Source organism: Dipodomys spectabilis, unplaced genomic scaffold (genome assembly GCF_019054845.1).
Source record: "Dipodomys spectabilis isolate Male_0828 unplaced genomic scaffold, ASM1905484v1 ptg000422l, whole genome shotgun sequence".
Classification (NCBI taxonomy): domain Eukaryota; kingdom Metazoa; phylum Chordata; class Mammalia; order Rodentia; family Heteromyidae; genus Dipodomys; species Dipodomys spectabilis.
Window position 1 is genome coordinate 6,083,924 of NW_024871099.1, and position 17,380 is coordinate 6,101,303.

The 17,380-nt window shown below is 48.7% G+C and overlaps 1 pseudogene; it reads right to left on the reverse strand.

Moving 5' to 3' along the window:
- Nucleotides 1-3,785: 3,785 nt before the first annotated feature.
- LOC122097351 lies at nucleotides 3,786-6,267 on the reverse strand (annotated as a pseudogene).
- Between the last annotated feature and the right edge of the window lie 11,113 nt (nucleotides 6,268-17,380).

The window sequence follows — 17,380 nt, forward strand, 5'->3', positions numbered from 1 at the left end:
ATAGCTAGAGGGTAGATTGGGCTGCACAAATTCTATCCAGGAGCCGGGCGCTGGTGGCTCACGCCTGTAATCCTAGCTACTCAGGAGGCTGAGATCTGAGGATCGAGGTTCAAAGCCAGCCCGGGCAGGAAAGACCGTGAGACTCCTATCTCCAATAAACCACCAGAAAACCGGAAGTGGCGCTGTAGCTCAAGTGGTAGAGCGCTCGCCTTGAGCTGAAGAGCTGAGGGACAGCGCCCAGGCCCAGAGTTCAAGCCCCATGACCGACAAAAAAAAAAAAAAAAACAAATTCCAACCAGGAACATGGATAATATATTCCTTAGGGGCTAGGAATGTGTCTCAGTGGTAGAGTGCTTGCCTAGCATGCATAAAGCCCTGGGTTTGATTCCTCAGTACCACATACACAGAAAAAGCCGGAAGTGGTGCTGTGGCTCAAGTGGTAGAGTGCTAGCCTTGAGCAAAAGAAACTCAGGGATTGTGTCCAGCCCCTGAGTTCAAGCCCTAGGACTAGCAAATATATTCCTTAGCTGGGTGCTGGTGGCTCACGCCTGTAATCCTAGCTTCTCAGGAAGCTGAGATCTGATGATCACAGTTCAAAGCCAGCTCAGGCAGGAAAGTCCATGAGACCCTTATCTCCAATTAACCACCAGAAAACTGGAAGTGGCTATGTGGGTCAATGTGGTAGAGTGCTTGCCTTGAGCTGAAGAGCTCAGGAACAGCACCCAGGCCAGAGTTCAAGCACCATTACTCTCTCTCTATATATATACATATATTTTTTACATATAATATGATATATATATGATATATATATATATATTATATATATATATATATATATATATATATATATATATATATATATTACTTAGCTGGGCGCCTGGTGTCCTCACCTGTAATCCAAGCTACTCTGGATTCTGAGATCTGAGAATCACGATTCAAAGCCAGCATGGGTAAATGTATTCCCTAGTTGGGCAATGGTGCTCCTGGCCTATAATCCTAGCTAGTCAGGAAGCTGAGAATTAGGATTTAAATCCAGCCTGGGTAGAAAAATCCATAAGTCTTCATAAAGCTCTCTCTCTTTTTTTTTTGTTAGTCATGGGGTTTGAACCCAGGGCCCGGGTGCTATCTCAGAGCTCTTTTGCTCAAGTCTAGCTCTCTATCACTTAGAGCCACAGTGCCACTTGTTTTTTTTGTTTTTTTTTTGGGGGTCCGGTCGTGGGGCCTGAACTCTGGGCCTGGGCGCTGTCCCTCAGCTCTTCAGCTCAAGGCTAGTGCTCTACCACTTGAGCCACAGCGCCACTTCCGGCTTTTTTTCTTTTTGCTTATGTGGTGCTAAGGAATTGAACCCAGGGCCTCTGGCATGCAAGGCATGCGCTCTACCACTGAGCCACCTTCCCAGCCCAGTACCACTTGTTTTTGAGTGGCTAATTGGAGATGAGACTCATGGGGACTTTTCTTCCCTGGGCTGGCTTTGAACCATGATCCTCAGATCTCAGGCTCCTCACTAGCTAGGATTACAGGCATGAGCCACCTGCGCCTGACTTATCCATGAGACTCTTAACTCCAATTAACCACCTCCCCCCCAAAAAAAGCAGGAAGTGGAGGCATGGCTCAAGTGGGAGAGCACCAACCTTGCATGAAAAAAACAAGCAAAAACACAAAGCCTTAAGTTTAAGATCCAGTAATGGTGCACATGTCAACATGCGCGCGCATGTGCGTGCACACACACACGCACACACTCAAAGGTCTGAAGCAGTTTTGGCAAAATATTCAGTTTAGCTGGGAAATTGGCTCAGTGGTAGAGCGCTTGCCTTGCATGCCTGAGGCCCTGGGTCCGATTTCTCAGCACCACATAAGCAAAAAGAAAAAAGCTGGAAGTGGCGCTGTGGCTCAAGTGGTAGAGTGCTAGCCTTGAGCTGAAGAGCTGAGGGACAGCGCCCAGGCCCAGAGTTCAGGCCCCACGACCAGACCCAAAAATAAATAAAAATAAAAATGAAATAAACAAGAATCAGTGTTTCTTAAGGATGGGGGTGTGGCTCCAGGTACCATCCTATTTTTTTTTTCCAATGTCCACGTGGATAATTTTATCTTCACATCTCTAGTTGGTCCTCAGGAGCAGGACTTGATCCCAGCTCTGAAGCTGAGGATCAGATCAGAAATTTCCCCCAGGAGCAACAGCTGATAGAAAAATATCCAGAATGTGCCAGGCACTGGTGGCTAATGACTGTCATGCTAGCTACTCAGGAGGCTGAGATCTGAGGATCATGGTTTGAAGCTAGCCTAGGCAGGAAAGTCTATGAGACTCTTACATCCAATAAACTACTCAGAAAAAAGCCAGAAGTGATACTGTAGCTCAAGTGGTAAAGTGCTAGCCTTGAGCAAAAAAGAAGCTCAGGGACAGCACCCAGGCCCTGAGTTCAAGCCCCAGGACTGGGGGGAAAAATTAATAAAAATGGCTGCTGCTGTTTGTAAACCCCTAAATTTTGGAAGGAATCTGAGATCACCACCACATTCCTTTCTCCAATTCCTTTTCACTCCATCAGAGACTTACCTGGTGGTAGATATTGCTGTTATACCATTCAGTGGGCTTGGGCAAAACAAAGGATTTGTCTGTAATAATCCGGTGGGCGTTTAGAAGCTTGAAAAGGAGTTGGAACATACAATTACTGTGTATTGAGCTCCTCACCTGTGGGAAGAGGAAGCCTGAGCTCAACACTTGTCTTTTGAGGTATCTGCCCTTTTCCTGAATGTCTTCCTACAAGAGCTTTCTGAGAGGGATCTCTAGACCCTTGGAATCCCATCTGACAGTGTACATCACTGATTGGTTCCCCACATGTTTTGTGTTATTTCATAAATAACTAAATTTTTAAAAACTAAGACATTTTATTAGGGCCAGGCACAGTGGCCCATGCCTGTAATCACAGCTTCTAAGGACATGGGAAAGATGTTAAATTGAGGCCTTTGTGGGGAAAAAGTTATCAGATTCTCAAGGTACAGGCAGAAGGACTGCAGCCTCAATCTGGTCCCAGGCAAAAATTCAAGATCCTATCTGAAAAATAAAAGAAATGAGAGCGCTGTGTGTGTGTGTGTGTGTGTGTGTTTGTGCACACGCACATGTGTGTGCATGTGTGTGTGGTTAAAGTGGTAGGCACCAGCCTAACAAGGGCAAGGTCTTGAGTTCAAGCTCTATCACTGAAAAAAAAAAAAAAGAATATAGATCTCAGCCTCCTAAGTAGCTAGGATTAGAGGTGTCAACCATCAGTGCCCAACTTTATTATTGTTTTGAGACAGAGGCTCATTATGCAGCCCAAGCCTGTTTGTCAACTCACAATCCTCTTGCCTTACCCTCCTAAATGCTAGAATTATATACACAACAGAGCTCAGCAAAGCTTGACCTAATACCAGGTTCAGCATATCACCTCTCCTTTCTGAATCTCTTTTCTATGAGGTCCAGAACCATTGAAGAAACTGAATTATGTACTCCCAGGGGATGTGCTTGACTTGTAACAAGTGCTCACAACTACACCTTTGCAGGTGCCAAAGGCCACCAGGCTGCAGAGGCGAGACTTGAACTTGAGCGGTTTGACTCCAGCAGGAAAGTTCTTAGCCAATCCTGTGTATTGCCACCTAAGGCAGGAAGCATGTAATCAGACAAGACTAAGTTGGGCCCAAGGCCAGTGTGGTGGACTTGAGCTCTAACAGATTTCTTAGGAGATGAGTAAAGGGCTTGAGGTGTGTCTCCTGGTAATCACGATGGCTTCCGTCCTGACCTTCAGTTTCTCTCTTCAAAGGGTTGCAGGACTGCCAACGCTCACCACTCTGCCACTCTCAGGTAGTTCTGGCCATAAACACCCTCCTTCCTCCTCTGGGTCCAGGATCTGCCTCTTGAGGAGGTAGGAGGGTTTGTGGCTGGCTCTTCTGAACCCAGGACTTGGCCCTTGGAGAGTGCGGGGGAGCGGGGCGGGGGTGGGGGGGGGGTGGGGGTGGGGTGGGAGGGCTTCACCTGAAGGAGATCATGAAGCAGGTTTGGGAAGGAGCCCTAGGCATAGCTATGATGTTTTCCTCCACCAACCAGCCATCTCCCTTATGCAGATCTAGCCATATCTGGAGGCCTTCTGTTAAATGAAAAGCTACTGGTTCGCTCTGGGGGGTCCACGCAAAAGATCCTAGTAAATTCACTCTGCCCAACCGACCAGTTCCTTTGAGGGTCTCTGCCCAAGCCAGCCCAACAGCTTCAGTGAGGTCCCAGCCCTCCACCCAGAACGTGAGCCCTGCCCACAGCCTCTCCTATTGGCTCCCTACAGTCCCACCTATAGCCACACACACTTAATTCCTTGTGGTTGTCCCTAAACCCTCCACAGGCTTCCTTCTAGCCCCTCCTAAACCCCAGTTCCTCTAGGCCTCATCCTGGCCCCTTTCACCCATAACTTGAATGCGTGCCCACATTGGCTTTTTTTTTTGTCGGTCATGAGCTCTGGGCCTGGGCACTATTCCTCAGCTCTTCAGCTATCAGCTACCACATTGCCCCTTCCGGTTTTCTGAGTGGTTTATTGGAGATAAGACTTTCACGGACTTTCCTGCCCTGGCTGGCTTTGAACTGCGATCCTCATTTCTCAGCCTCCTGAGTAGCTAGGATTATAGGCGTGAGCCACCGACGCCCGACCACATTGGCTTTTTGTAACCCCATCCCCTGAACCCCACCCACTTACTCCATTGCACCTCTGCCCCAACCGATCCCAATAGCTTTTTATTTTTTTTGTCTGTCCTGGGGCTTGAACTCTGGGCCTGGGCGCTGTCTCTGGGCTCTTCAGCTCAAGGCCAGAGCTCTACCACTTGAGCCACAGCACCACTTTACTGCCCGAGCTGGCTTTGAACCGCAGTCCTCAGATCTCAGCCTCCTGAGCAGCTAGAATTACAATCTCCCCGGCACCAACAGCTTTCTTTTCATCTCTTTCTACGACTCCACCCACCGGGTCTCCTCAGATTCAGCAGCTAGCCCCTACCTCAAGCTCCTGCAGGCCCCGCCCATAGCTCCTCCCATGTTATTCCTCGCCCCTATAGCTACAACCCCTGCCTCTCAGCTCTTTCCCTAGCCCCTCCCACCAGCTCCCTTTTGCCACACCCACACCTTTCCTGGAGGCCCTACCTCTAGCCCCGCCCACCAGCTTCTGTCTATCACTCCCCTAACCTTCCCTTCGGCACCTTTAACCACGCCCCCTTAACGCCCCATCCACCGCTCCTGCAGGCCCCGCCTCCAACTCCAACCGTCGTTCCCCTCTTTAATCCTCGCCCCTGTAGCTGCTCTCCTAGGCTTCTTTTAGCTACATCTCTTCAATACCCCACCCACCGACCCTCTGACACCTTGGTCTTGGTCCCTGCTACAGGCTCCACAAATCGTGCCCCTTTAATAACCCACCCCACCCAAGGCCACGCCCACACTCTTCCTTCAACTCCGTCCACTCACCACCCCACCCACCGGCTCCTGGAGCCACACCCCTGATCACGCCCCTAATTTATTCAAACCACGCCCCTCCACAGTCCTATCCCTTCCGAGGATCTGCCCATAACCACACCCACGTTTTAACCACCCCCACAAACCACGCCACCCACCAGCTCGCTGGCGCCCCGCCCCAGGCGCACCCAACCACGCCCCCTAGACAAGCCACCCTCCAATGGCATAAGATTACGCCAAAGGGGCGGGTCTCTTTAATCACGCTCCTTCAACACCCCACCCACCGGCTCCCTGGTGCCCCGCCCACAGGCTCAGCGCCCTTGGCTCCCGCAGCCCCACCTTGGCCGCACGAGTTGCGGTTGAGGTTCTGCTGAGTGGGTTGCAGCTGGCAGAAGCGGCCTAGAGGACCGGGCCTGGCGTCGCGGGCGGGGCGCAGGCGGCTGCGGACGAGCGGCCGCAAGGCGCGACGGGTGGCGCTGGGGTCTGGGGCCAAGATAGCAGCCAGAGCGCCTGGCCGTCCACCAGGGCGCGCCAGTCTCGGCACACCAGGTGGCATCTAGCCATCAGCGTTTTGGGGGGGGACACGTGGCAGGAGCAGCTCTGGGGGAAACTGGCTCAGTCTGAACGTCTTTTTGGAGTTGGGGTCCGGCGTGGGATTCCGAGTGGCCCGACCACAGTAGGCAGAGATGTCCATGGTGGGCGCGCCTAGACGCCGACTGGGGCTGCAGGTCAGCAAGGATCAAGGCTTCAGGGAACCTGAGAGCCTGCCGGCCACTCGAACCCCGAAGCTGTCAGCTGTCTCCGCACCTCTCCATCACCGGTCTGTCCTCAGATCGGCACCCCCAGCCCACCTTCAGCTCCATACCTGGCAGACCTCCCCAAGTCCTACCCCCAGACCCCGGGCGTGTTTCTAGGGTGTCCACTGTCCTAGCCTCTTCCAGGTCTCCACTCCCCTTACTGTCCAGCCCCTCACCCTGGTTCCCTTCTTCTCCTCTCCACACCCCACCTCCTCTTTCTGTCTTGGGATATCCAGCCCAACCTGACACCACTTGATGACTCAGGGTCCAGGGTGAGTTCCCCTTGGTCCACACCAGCCGACCCCTGGGAGTGTTCCACATTCTGTTTAAGAAGCCTGGTGCCCAGCAACCACAGTTATTTTGATTAGGCATCCCAGTGGAAGGCCTCCCGGTTAACTCATTTAAACTTTCATCTTGGGCCGGGAGCCAGTGGCTGACACCGGTCATTTTAGCTACTCATGAGACTGAGATCTGAGGATCATCATTTTAAATCAACCCAGGCAGGAAAAGTCCATGAGATTCTTATCTCCAATGAACCACCAACAAGCCTTAAATAGAGGTGTGTGGTAGAGAGCTCTAGCCTTGAGGGAAGAGATCCCTGATTCGGCGATCTTTCTTCCTCAGCCTCCTGAGTGCTAGAAATGGAACCAGAATTTTAGATGCCAGATCCAAACTCCTGGGGTTTCCATGTGGCAGATCTAGCACTTGCCTGGATGCAAATAAATACATAATAATGATGAAGGGCAGAGAAAGATTTCTTACATGGCATGGGAAGACAGCACTTCAGTACATCTTCAGCCATCTTTGGGGTACAGAAACAAGCTTTAGATTTAAATAGACAAAGAATTAGAGCAGAGGATGAAAGGATGAAACAGACTCAGTCACTGACTGGTAGCTGGGCTGATTCTCCTGGGACTATTTTGGTTTAACAACTTTTTTGTGTGGGGGGGAGTGGGGGAGGTAGGTCGTGGGGCCTGCACTCGGCCTGGGCGCTGTCCCTCAGCTCTTCAGCTCAAGGCTAGCACTCTACCACTTGAGCCACAGCGCCACTTCCCACTTATTTTGCTTATGTGGTGCTGCGGAATTGAATCTAGGGCCTCATACATGCAAGGCAAGCACTCTACCACTGAGCCACCTTCTCAGCCCCGGTTTAACAACATTTTGATGGCTAATCATCATTTGTGAGATATTAAGAGATAGGAATCAGCTGGCCACTGGTGGCTTATGCCTATCATCCTAGCTAATCAAAAGCCTGAGATCTGAAGATTGTGGTTTGAAGCCAGCCTGGGCAGGAAACTCCATGTGACTTATCTCCAATTAAGCACCTAAAAACCAGAAGTGGTGCTGGTGGCTCAAGGTGGTGGGAGGTCAGCCTTGAGAAAAAGAACTCAGGGGTAGTGACCACGTGTGAGTTCAAGCCCCATAACTGATGAGAGGGAGAGAGAGAGAGAGATCTTATTCTCTCAGGGTTTAGAGGTGAGGAATAAGAATACCTGTCTGGGTAGATTCCCTGTGATGAAATGGGTAGCTTTATGAAACAATAGACGAGAAGACAAACACAGCTGCACAGCCCACCTCTTGATGTGCCAACTTAAGCTGCTGTCGGCAAAACCAACACTGGATATGCCCTCTGCCTGACCTTGGACATCCAGAACCTGTGAGCCAAATTAAACTACTTATCTTTATCAAATTATCCAGCCTCCAGTATTTCCTCATAGTAACAGAAAACAGACACATTCTCTAGTTAAAAAAAACCAGAGGCCTGGGAATGTGTAGTGGTAGAGTGGGAATGCTTAGTGGTAGAGTGCTTGCCTAGCATGTATGAAGCCCTAGGTTCCATTCCTCAGTTCCATATAAACAGAAAAAGCAAGAAGTAAGGCTATGGCTCGAGTGGTAGAGTATTAGTCTTGAGCAAAAGAAGCTCAGGGACAGTGCTCAGGCCTTGAGTTCAAGCTCCAGAACTGGCAAAGAAGAAGCAGGAGGAGGAAGAGGAGGAGGGCAGCAGCAGTGGCGGCGACCAGAAAAGGGAGCTCTGGGGACTTGGCTAAAAAATTAGAGCATCTGCCAGGCACCGGTGGCTCACACCTGTAATCCTAGCTAATCAGGAGACTGAGATCTGAGGATCAAGGTTCAAAGCCAGCCCAGGCAGGAAAGTCCGTGAAACTCTTATCTCCAATAAACCAGCAGAAAATAGGAAGTGGCTCAAGTGGTAGAGTGCTAACCTTGAGCTGAAGAGCTGAGGGACAGCGTTCAGGCCCAGAGTTCAAGCCCCATGACTGACAAAAAAGAAAGAAAAAAGAAATAGAGTATCTGATTAATAAGGCAAGGTTGTGGTTTTAAACTTCAGTACTGCCTGAAGGGTGGAGGAGAAAGAAAAGAAAGCCAGAAAAGGGCTTTAGGAAGTGCCAGCTGGTTTTTGTTTTATTTATTTATTTGTGTGTGCCAGTACTAGGGCTTGCACTCAGGGTCTGGAAATTGCCCCTTAGCTTTTTTTTTTTTTTTGGTCCGGTCGTGGGGCCTGAACTCTGGACCTGGTAGCTGTCTCTCAGCACTTCAACTCAAGGCTAGCGCTCTACCACTTGAGCCACAGCGCCACGTCCGGCTTTTTCTTTTTGCTTATGTGGTGCTGAGGAATTGGACCCAGGGCCTTAGGCATGCAAGGCAAGCACTCTACCACTGAGCCACCTTCCCAGCCCGCCCCCCCCTTAGCTTTTTTTGCACAAGGCTGGTGCTCTCCACCTGAGCCACAACTCTACCTCCAGCTTTTGGTGGTTTATTAGAGAAAAGAGGCTCACAGATTTTCTTGCCAGGACTGGCTTTAAACCTCAATCTTCAGATATCAGTTTCCTGAGTAGCAAGATGACAGACATGAACCACTCAGCCTGAAACACATTATAAAATTTGTTGACACAAGCATGGAGCCGGTAATGATGAATGAAGATTTGGAATCATGGGTAAGAAGAGGTATTTAGGTACCTAGTTAGAGTGATACTCATGATATTCTGGAGTGGCCAGAGTCTACCCTTTCATTTCTGTGTCATCCAAGCTATCATTTCTGGCTGATTAAGTATCCCTCAGCCCTGTAGCAGTGCTGTTAGTCAAATTTCTTATCTGTTCATCTCTGCTGCCATTGTTTGTGCCAGTGTCCTTGTTTCTTCCAACATTGCTCCTCCACTGTGCCAGCACAAGTGACAGCTTTCGATGGCTTCTCTAGGCTTACTTGATGACTATCACAAATATTTGACCAATATCCAGCACCAGTGGCTCACACCTGTCATCCTAGCTACTCAGAAGACTGAGATCAGAGAATCACAGTTCCAAGTCAGCCTGAGCAGGAAAGTCCATGAGACTCTTTTTTTTTTTTTTTTGCTGATATTTCTTTTCTTTTCTTTTCTTTTTTTGCCAGTCATGGTGTCTGAACTCTGCGCCTGGGCACTGTCCCTCAGCTCTTCAGCCCAAGGCTAGTGCTCTACCACTTGAGCCACAGCACCACTTCCAGCTTTTTCTGCTTATGTGGTGCTGAGGAATCGAACCCAGGGCCTCATGCATGCAAAGCAAGCGCTCTACCACTGAGCCACCTTCCCTCCATGAGACTCTTATCTCCAATGAACCAGCAGAAATATGGAAGTAGAGTTGTGGCTCAAAGTGGTAGAACACCAGCCCTGAGTGAAAAAGCTCAGGGACAGCACTCAGACCCTGAGTTCAGGCCCTAGGCCTGGCACACATTCAAAAAAGAATTTTTTTTTTTTTTAGGTCTGAGAGCAGCACTCTAATTTGGTACCTACTACTTTCACTCACTGGCTGGTGCTCTACCAACTGAGCCATGCCTCCAGCCCCAAGAACTTGGTTATTATGACCGAAGCCCAGGCATGAACTCCATTTTACACAAAAACAGTTTGTAACTTTCTTAATTTATTTACTGAGTAAAACAAGGGAAGTTTGTTCACTGGTCACCATTTTGGTATTTGAGTAACAAAGACAATGACACTTATGTCTGACTCCATTATGGCAAATTCAGTTAACATTCTGGAAGATTCTTACCATCTCCCTCTCCCACCTCTGCCCCACTCAGATTCCTAAAGCCTATTGTAATGTCTCCTAGCTTAATGAGGCCTGAGACTTGGCTTTATTTTTCTAGAAATGACTTTCCTGTGATTCTTCGTAGCTGACGGTAGAGTTCAAAGCTTGCTCAGCATGTACAGGCCCTGGCTCTGTGCCCCAACATCACACTAAGTTGTTTTAGTTTCCCTTTATTGCAATAAGGGGTATTGTCCTGATTTAACACAAATCTGTATGTGAGTGGGTTATATTATCCATCAATTTCATTTCAGGGTGATAAAAGAAGCATGTGCAAATATTCATTAGGACACAAATCAAAAGTCAAGACAGAGCCAGATGCCAGCATCTCCTACCTGTCATCCTAGCTACTCAGAAGCCTGAGAGCCGAAGATTGTGGTTCAAACCCAACCTGGGCAGGGACAGTGCCCAGACTCTGAGTTCAAGCCCCCAAACTGGCACACACTCACACACAAACCCACATAAAACTAACCATAAGTCTGTTGCAAAGATAAACATTCTCTTTTCATATAACCCAGTAATTATAATTATTGATATTTACTTTAAGAATTGAACACTTAGCCAGGTGCTGGTGGCTCATGCCTATCAGCCTAGCTCTACCCAGGAGACTGAGATCTGAGGATCATGGTTTGAAGCCAGCCTGAGCAGGAAAGTCAATGAGACTCTTATCTCCAATAAACTACTCAGAAAAAGCCCAAAGTGGTGCTGTGGCTCAAGTGGTAGAGTGCTAACCTTGATCACAAAGGGGCTTAGGGACACTGCCTGAGTTCAAGCCCCACAACTGGCAAAAAAAAAAAAAAAAGAACTAGACATTTAAGGACACAAGCAAATAAAAACCTATACATTCAGGGCTGGGAAGGTGGCTCAGTGGTAGAGTGCTTGCCCCGCATGCATGAGTCCTTGGGTTCGATTCCTCAGCACCAAGTAAACAGAAAAAGTCAGAAGTGGCTCTGTGGTTCAAGTAGTAGAGCATTAGTCTTGAGCTAAAGCACTCAGGGACAGTGCCCACGCCTAGAGTTCAAGCCACACGACCGACAAAAAAAAAAAAACAATAAAACAAACCAAAAAAACCCTATCCATTAACATTTTGAATAAGTTTATTCCTAATTGTCAAATCTTGGAAGCAGCCAGGTGTAATGGTGCACACCTGTAATCTGAGGATCTCAGTTTGAAGCCAGCCTGGGCAGGAAAATGTGAGACTCTTTTTTTTTTTTTTGGTCGGTCGTGGGACCTGAACTCTGGGCCTGGGCGCTGTCCCTCAGCTCTTCAGCTCAAGGTTAACACTCTACCAATTGAGCTACAGCGCCACTTTCGGCTTTTTCTGCTTATGTGGTGCTGAGGAATTGAACCCAGGGCCTCATGCATGCAAGGCAAGCACTCTACCACTGAGCCACCTTCCCAGCCCCCATTTTATGTTTTTTATAGAGATCCATTCGTTAATAGTTTAAAGAATGAACTGCCTAACTTGTAAAGTGTTAAAATTCTATTTTAGGGAAAAAAAAAAAGCCAGAAGTGGAGCTGTAGCTCAAAATGGTAGAACACTAGCCTTGAGCAGAAAAACCTCAGGGAGGGTACCCAGGCCTAGAGTTCAAGCCCCAGGACTGACAAAAACAAAAAACAAAACTGTATGGGGTGGCAGGGATCCCCAGCTCTGTTCCTGGCAGTGCGATCTCAGAGTAAGTGAGCTTCCTTCTTTGAGCCTCAGTTTCCTCATCTGGAAAATGGGGGTATGAGGAGACTGCCTCATGGTGCATGACACATGTTGAGAGGCCAGCTGCCTGCACCCATGACTGTGACAATGAGCCACAGATGAGCGGCACGGGGGCTGTCCCAGCATCTTCTTGCAGTTGAGACCTTTGAGTCACTGTCCCTTCCCTGATGCAATCCACGCAGGGTGGCACGTGCCCTGGGCACGCCCCTTCGACGTGGCAGTTTACACGTCTGCTGGTGCATGACGGCACATGCAGTCAGGATGCAATCACAAGGCTGCTTCCCTCCGGTCAGTCTCAAATTTGTGCCCTCCTCTACCCCCACCCCTGGCCAGGTGTTCTAGCTACTGAGGATTGCAGTTCTAGGCCAGCCAGAGCAGAAATGTTCCATAAGACTCAGTAAACATGGAAAGAAGCTGAATGCAGTGGTACAGGCTTGGGAGCCCAGCAATGACAGAATAGGGAAACACAGGCAGAAAGCAAAGACACGAATCCTAGAAATCATCAGCAAAAAGCAGAGTGGTTCAGTCTATGCAACTATAAATGCCCTGAGTTCAAATCCCTAGTAGGACAAAGAGACCGAGGGGTACTTGGGCATGCACAATATCCATTGGGGAGGATATTCCACTGGAAAACATCTATTTATTAAAATATCATTTAGCTACTTGTGTGCGCACCAGTAGCCAGCTTGAACTCAAGGCCTCGTGCTGGCTAGGCCAGGATTCTACCAGTTGAGTGATGCTTCCAGTCCCCTCTTCTTTTCTTCATTAGTTATTTTCCATATAGGGTCTCACTTTATGCCAGATCTGGACTGTGATCCCCGTATTTGTGCATCCCCCAAGTCTCTGGAGATAACAAGCATGTCCACCACATCTAGCCATTGTGCTTCTCCTGGTGCTGGAACAATGGGAGCCCTGTTATACCTAGCCAGTAGTTGAGATGAGTCTTGAGAGAATTTTCTTGTCTGGGATGGCCTCAAGCCATGATACCCCTGATCGTGGCTTCAAAATGACAAGCTTGAGCCACCATGCCAGGCTGATTACATAAGATCTTTGGTGCATAACTGCAGGTATTATGTCCTGAGTTCTTGGCGCCACACCCTGTCTTACACATGCTGTACCTTTCCAAGCACTCCTAGGTCAGCTCTGACACCCCTATTGTCCACACCAGGACACTTGGGGGCGGGGGGAAACACTTGCCAAGGTCACTAGGGCAAGAAGAGATAAAACAGGATTCAAGCCTTAAGGTTATCATCAGTACCCTGGGCCTTAAAATCTCCTCAGCTCTGCCTACCTTCTGATTTTTCTGAGTTGGGACAATATTCCTTTCCTACTAGGAAACAGATTTAACAAGGGAAAGACTGCTTAAGAATGTGACTCATAGCCAGACATCAGTGGCTTACCCCTGTCATCCTAGCTACTCAGGAGGCTGAGATCTGAGGATCGTGGCTTGAAGCCATCCCAGGCAGGAAAGTCCATGAGACTCATCTTCAGTTAATCACAGAAAAAGCAGGAAATGGTGCTGTGGCTAAAGTGGTAGAGCACTAGCCTTGAGCAACAGAAACTTAGGGACAGTGCCCAGGCCCAGAGTTCAAGCTCCAGGAGTGACAAAAAGAAAAAGAATGCGGCTTATGAATCTTTATTAGCTGGGTACATTACTCTGAGAAAAATCAAATCCTTGCCTCACACCATACAGAACGCAAAATGAGAAAGCAACTAGAAAGAAACTAAGACAGTATCTTTCTGGAGGTACAGAACGATTTCTCTCTCTCTCTCTCTCTCTCTCTCTCTCTCTCTCTCTCTCCCCTCCATTTCTAGCCCAGTCACTAAAAGTTGGAGGAAATTTTTAAAAATCCAATTGAAATTCAAAGCCAGCCCAGGCAGGAAAGCCCATGAGACTCTTATTTCCAATAAACCACCAGAAAACGGGAAGTGACATTGTGGCTCAAGTGCTAGAGCACTCGCCTTGAGCTGAAGAGCTGAAGGACAGAGCCCAGGCCCAGAGTTCAAGCCCCATGACCAACAACAACAACAACAAAAACAAAAATCAGGCCAGCAGGAGGCCAGTGGCTCACATCTGTAATTGTAGCGACTCAAGAGACTGAGATCTGAGGACTGGGGTTCAAAGCCACCCAGGGCAGGAAAGTCTGTGAGACTTTTATCTCCAATGAACCACCAAAACACCATAAGTGAGGCTGTGGCTCAAGAAGTAGAGTTCCAGCTTTGAACACAAAAAGTGCCCAGATGGTACCCAGGCCCTGAGTTCAACCTAGGACAGGCCCCAGAAGGACACCACAGGAAAAGGCCTATATGCAAATGAGCTGATAGATTTTACTCCTCAGGGAAATGCAAATTCAAATTACAATGAGCTATTGTCACATATGCACCAGAGTGAAGGAAAAACCAACTGCTTGTGCAGGCTCAGTGCTGGTGAGGAGCTGGAAACTTGCCAACTTGGCTGGTGGAAGGGGAAATCACCACAGCTGTCTTGGAAAACTCTTTGGTGATATCTACTAAAGACAAATACATAGCTGAGTGTGGTGGCTCACACCTGTCATCCTGTTGACTCAGGAATTGGAGATCAGGAGAATTGAGATTCCGGGATAGCCTGGGCAAACAATTCTTTTTTTTTTTTTTGGTCCAGTCGTGGGGTCTGAACTCTGGGTTTGGGCGCTGTCCCTCAGCTCTTCAGCTCAAGGCTAACGCTCTACCTCTTGAGCCACAGCACTACTTCCGGCTTTTTTCTTTTTGCTTATGTGGTGCTGAGGAATCGAACCCAGGACCTCAGGCATGCAAGACAAGTGCTCTACTACTGAGCCACCTTCCCAACCCATGGGCAAAACAATTCTTGAGACTTCATTTCAACCAATGAAAAGCTGGGTTTGGAGCTCAGTCAGTTATGGTGGGAAGCCTAAAATAGGCAGATGGTGGTCTAGATGCAAATATTGGCTGAAAGCAAGACCCCATCTCAAAAACTAACCAGTACAAGCTGGGTGCTAGTGGCTCAGGCCTATAATCCCAGTTACTCAGGAGGAGTAGGATCTAAAGATAAAGGTTTGAAGCCAGCCCAGACAGGAAAGTTGGTGAGACTCTTATCTCCAATTAACCACTAAAAAGCCAGAAGTGGAGTTGTGGCTCAAGTGGCAGAGCACCAGCCTTGACTGAAAAAGCTAAGGGACAATACCCAGGCTCTGAGTTCAAGTCCTAAAGCCAGCACACAGGTGCATACGCATGTGTACATAGACAAGCATACACATACACACACACACACACATACACACACACACACACACACACACACACACACACTGCATACGTGTAACTCAATAGCATTGGTTTCTTTTGTATTTATGTACTTATTTATTTATTTATGTTGTGTGTGTGTGTGTGTGTGTGTGTGTGTGTGTATGCTGGTCCTGGGGCTTGAACTCAGGGTCTGGGCACTGTCCCTGAGTTTTATGCACTGTACCACTTTGAGTTACACCACCATTTCCAGCTTTTTAGTGGTTAATTGGAGATAAGAGCCTCACAGGCGGCTGGGAAGGTGGCTCAGTGGTAGAGCACTTGCCTTGCATGCTTGAGGCCCTGGGTTCGATTCCTCAGCACCACATAAGCAAAAAGAAAAAAGCCAGAAGTGGCGCTGTGGCTCAAGTGGTAGAGCGCTAGCCTTGAGCTGAAGAGCTGAGGGACAGTGCCCAGGCCCAGAGTTCAGGCCCCACGACCGGACCCAAAAAAAGAAAAAAAAGAGCCTCACAGACTTATCTGTTTGGGCTGGCTTTGAACTATGATCCTCAGCTCTCAGCCTTCTGAGTGGCTAGTAGGACAGGCATGAGCCACTGGCACCTGGCTATGTATATTTATTTTATTTTATTTTTTATTTTTTTATTTGTTTTTGGGGGTCCAGTCATGGGGCCTGAACTCTGGGCCTAGGCACTGTCCCTCAGCTCTTCAGCTCAAGGCTAGCGCTCTACCACTTGAGCCACAGCGCCACTTCTGGCTTTTTTCTTTTTTCTTATGTGGTGCTGAGGAATCGAACCCAGGGCCTCATGCATGCAAGGCAAGCGCTCTAACACTGAGCCACCTTCCCAACTCCTGTATATTTATTTTATGTGTGCAAAAACAGAATCTAGGGAAGCTCTTCCCCCAACCTGCCAATGGCTCAGAACCCTCTGGAACCCCAGAACTTGACTGCTGCTTTTCTCTGGGTGTGTGGGTGGGAAGGGGGGAGGTTAGTTGATTGTTTTTTTCTGTTGGCTTGGGGCTTGAACTGAGTACCTGAAAGCTATCCCTGAGCTCTTTTGCTCCAAACTAGCACTCTACCACGTTGAACCACAACTCCACTTCCAGTTTTCCAGTGGTTCATTGGAGATAAAAGTCTGCCTGGGCTGGCTTCAAACCATTATCCTCAGATCTCAGCCTCCTGAGTAGCTAGGACAACAAACATGAGCACCAGTGCCTGGCTTGTTGTGTGTGTGTGTGTGTGTGTGTGTGTGTGTGTGTGTGTGTGTGTGTGTGTGTGTGTGTGTGTTGTGGGGTTTGAACTCTGGGCCTAGGTGCTGTCCCTCAGCTCTTCAGCTCAAGGTGAGCACTCTACCACTTGAGCCACGGCACCACTTCCAGTTTTCTGGTGGTCTACTGGAGATAAGTCTCACGGCCTTGCCTGCCTGGGCTGGCTTTGAACTGTGATCCTAAGATCTCAGCCTCCTGAGTGGCTAGGATTACAGGCATAAGCCACCAGTGCCCGGCTCTGTGTGTGTGTGTGTGTGTGGCTAGGATTATAGGCATAAGCCACCAGTGCCTGGCTCTATGTGTGTGTGTGTGTGTGTGTGTGAGATTCGTAGGGCCTGAACTCTGGGCCTAGGCACTGTCCCTCAGCTCCTCAGCTCAAGGCTAGCACTCTACCACTTGAGCCATAGTGCCACTTCTGGCTTTTTCTGCTTATGTGGGGCTGAGGAATCGAACCCAGGGCCTCATGCATGCAAGCAAGCACTCTACCACTGAGCCACCTTCCCAGCTCTGTGTGTGTGTGTGTGTGTGTGTGTGTGTTTGTGTGTGTGTTTTAAGGGAGATTTCTTCACATACACAAAGCCTCAAACTCAAGATCCTCTTCCCTCAGCCTTCCTGAGTTCTGAGATTACAGAAGTGTACTACTATACATTGCTATTTTTTGTTTTTGTGTTTTGCTTTAAATAGAGACCCTGGAAGATGGGGGGGGGGGGAATCCAAACCTGACAAAAACTTCATTTTAGTCCCTCCCACTCCAAGTGAGGTTGGGATGGATGGGGAGGAGGTCTCTGAAATTAGTGTCTTCAACAAGCAGAATCCCATACTCTGAACTTACAAAGG